This window comes from Lepisosteus platostomus, chromosome 8 (assembly GCF_059453375.1).
Source record: "Lepisosteus platostomus isolate fLepPlt1 chromosome 8, fLepPlt1.hap1, whole genome shotgun sequence".
Classification (NCBI taxonomy): Eukaryota; Metazoa; Chordata; class Actinopteri; order Semionotiformes; family Lepisosteidae; genus Lepisosteus; species Lepisosteus platostomus.
Genome location: NC_142618.1, coordinates 47,461,375 through 47,464,982, shown reverse-complemented (window position 1 = coordinate 47,464,982; position 3,608 = coordinate 47,461,375). Strand labels below are relative to the sequence as shown.

Below are 3,608 nucleotides of genomic sequence, written 5' to 3'. Positions count from 1 at the left end.
AACAGTGCAGAACATTTTATTTTTCATTAAAGAGGAGAAAAACATGAAAATACAATTTATAAATATCTCAAAGTACTTGTACACAATTAAGATGTTTAAAAAAAGAATATATGGATGCCATCCTTATGGGCTTACACAATCAACAGTATATACTAACCATATTCTTAATTATGTGAGGAGAGTATTTTACGGAACTGAGGAAAGTCAGTCAGTTTTACAGGTATTTGCAGTAGCAGAAGCTTAAAAAATACTGTAGCTGTAAAATTAGCAAAACACCTGCTTTCTCGGGCCACATTTTGATACACATAATGTAAGCTAATAAAATCACACGTGATCTACCCAGCAACTTACATCTAGAAACAATAGGAATGTTAAGCAAATACACAAAGTGACACACACTTAAAGTGCACAAGACTGACCAACATAATCATAGCTCTTTTGCGACCCTAAATTACATCTAAATCCCAGGCAGAGGAAATACACTGCATTCAGATTGGCTGACTTCAGTCACAGAGATATCTCTGGAGTCACTTGATGTCTTGTTAAAAAACAAAGAGTTATTGCTGCTCGGCTGGGACTGTATGATGGTGTCAACGGTTATGTCCTCTCCGATTTCGGTGGTCACCTGTCGATTGGAGGAAGGCGAGCAAAGGCTAGAGACATCGGCCTCACTCTCTGTCCAGCAGGACTCGCTGTCTGAGGTGGATGAATGGCGGCTTTTGGCCCACCGGGTGTTGGTCGCACTGACGCTGGAAGACTGGCTGGTGAGAGTGGAACGGCGCATGGAGGTGTAGCTGCCTGATGAGCGCAAGTCCTTTTCAGAAACCCTCAGAATCACCCGTAGGAAGGGGACATACTTCGCAATAGCAGCTCTGTATTTGGGGTGTGTGATGGCGTAGATGATGGGGTTGTGGATGGCAGAAGCCTTTGCTATCACAGCTGGCACTGAGTTCATATATGGGGTCAAAAGGTGAGAGTAACCAGCAAAGGCGGTAAGAGCCACACAAGAGTAAGGTGCCCAGGAGACAACATAAAGCAAAATGACAATCAGGGCAATTTTAGCCATTTTCCAATCACTTCTCATCTTTTCATACAGTTTTTGAGACTCTCCTGAGTTGATCTTCTGAACAGCTCTGCCTGCAGCTCGGATGGCCTTGAAGATGAAGACATAGCAACAGATAATGATCAGCAATGGGATCAGGAAGATGAAGGTGAAAAGGAGCATGGTGTAAGCACGGACTGAAGGGGTGAAGGTCATGTAGTCCCATGTGCATGATGTCAGCAAACCTTCAGGAACATAGGCGCTCCAGCCAAAAAAGGGGGGGAGACTCCATCCAAGAGAGTAACACCAGACCCCCACCAGGATCAGCCCAGCTCGTTTCAATGTCATCACTCCAATAGACGCGAGCGGCCGGGTGATCACGAAGTAGCGATCGGCCGCAATCACCATCAATGTAATCATGGAGCCAATTCCAAACAAAGCGCCACAAAAAGCATACAATTCGCAACCCTTTTCCCCAAACACCCATCTCTTGTGGAGACTGGTGATGAAGAAGACTGGTGCCTGAGTGATGGACATCAGAAAGTCGGAGACAGCAAGATTGATGATGAACATATTAGATGGTGTTCGCAAGCTTTTGCTCCTGCTGAAAGCATAGATGACAAGGAAATTTCCCAGGACACCAGTGATGCCCACGACCAGAATTACAGTTCCTATGGTGTAATGAGCATGATCAGGCACTTCCACAGTTGGAAAAGGGTTGATGTCCTCTGAAATAGGCACTCCAGTGCCTGCATGTAATGGAACATCAACTAGATTGCTACTCTTTGCTCTGAAATGGTTCTGGCCTGTAAAATGAGACACAATCGGAGTGCAGTTAGAGTCTTGAAATGGGCAGGAGATCCCTCTCCCTGCAGACTGACTGTTCATTCTCTTCAGAGGGAAATTTCTTGATTTTTGATTGAAACAAAAATAAATTCGGTATATATGTGAGATATAACGAACTAACTCTTGATTTTTTTCTCAGTAATATCTATAATTTCTCTTCTACTTCTCCAACAAATACTTAGTTCAGTCACATAGACTCGTCTTTATATATTCAGTGCGTGCTGCAAAGTGATTGGTTCCTTTCTTGGTTAATCTGAGTTGGGCTTTGATTACATCACTGACCAACCAAAAAGAGACTCTTATTTGTCACATTGGTGGTGACCTACTCTTAACATATCATGCCATAATTCATACAAAGATTGCATTACTTTGACAGAAAAAAAATAATGTAATTCATTTGTGAATGACTAGTTAGTTAGTTTTACTGCCAAAAAGCAGGAATATGTGTAATAAAAAAATCTTTAAAAATGTAGGGCAATGGAAAAATCAATTGATTGTGAAGTAATTAACGGATACATTTTTCCATTCATGGTCGAATGACAAGTGAACCAGGTTAAGTCTAGACTATGTGATTGATAAATTCTGTGTTTTTCTTTCAGAAAAAAGCTTTAATCAGATGGTTTTCGAGACTGAAGCACACAAACAATCAATAGTGTAGTGCATTTTATCCTTGCAGGCAAAACAGTTTGTTCCTGCAAAAAAACATGTTCCTAAAACCACACATTAGTAATTCACTCACTGCTGTCTTCTGACCTGAACACTAATTTATCGGCACCTGCTGTTAGGAAAGAATGACGATTTTTCTCCATAGTGTCATTTATGCCACGCATATTGTCTTTGTGTCTGATTTGTGAGTCTTTAACTAGATCTGTAAATGTGTTTTGGAATACATTTGCAATATACTGCATAATTAAATTGAAAGTATCAGATTATTGCATCCCTCCTGTTGTACAATTACCCTGTGAACAATAATACAAAACATATATATTACATATATATTGCATTAGGTAAAATCCCTTGATGCGGAAGTAAGAAGCTGGTTTCAATACAAATGTAATTCTGAATAGAGCTGCTAGTTAAAAAAACACATTAATTAGTTACAGAACTGCATAGTAATATTGAAATATTGACGAGTGTAAAGCCTCATTGCAATAAAATGCAATTAATTTGAAATGTGAAGTTGACCAGTTTAAATTACTTTGTGTTTCTCTTTGCCACAATCAAACAAAATATCATGATCATAGAAAATTAATTAATGGATTAACTTTGGAACCTATTTGTTCATGATCTCATATTGATGTCTCCTGCTGATGATCTCAATTAAACATTGTTCAAGAAGGTCACACTAGATGAACCTGAGAGGGTTTATATGGTTGATGAATTGATACCCATCTTTTCATAGTAGGGTTTCATAGTAGGGTACTCCCACCTAGCAACAACAAATCAATCCTATAAACAGAAGGATAACCTAGACAATGAAAGTGTAGCATAGCTCTAGGTAAAAACAGCAAAGATTATTTGTTAAAATTTGGTTTTAATTTGAGAAAAAAGACACACTTCAAAACATTTTTGTATACAAGAAAGGTTGCCAGATAAAAATATTTTTTAAAACTGACTAATCCATTTGTATGACAGCTTGTCATGACATGTTTTCAATATTTTGCATTCATGCATTTTAAGTTCATCTAGAATTTTTAATAATAATTTGATCATCAATCAT

At 38.7% G+C, this 3,608-nt stretch overlaps 1 pseudogene; it reads right to left on the bottom strand.

Moving 5' to 3' along the window:
* LOC148657461 (melanopsin-A pseudogene) lies at positions 1-2,553 on the bottom strand (annotated as a pseudogene).
* Between the last annotated feature and the right edge of the window lie 1,055 nt (positions 2,554-3,608).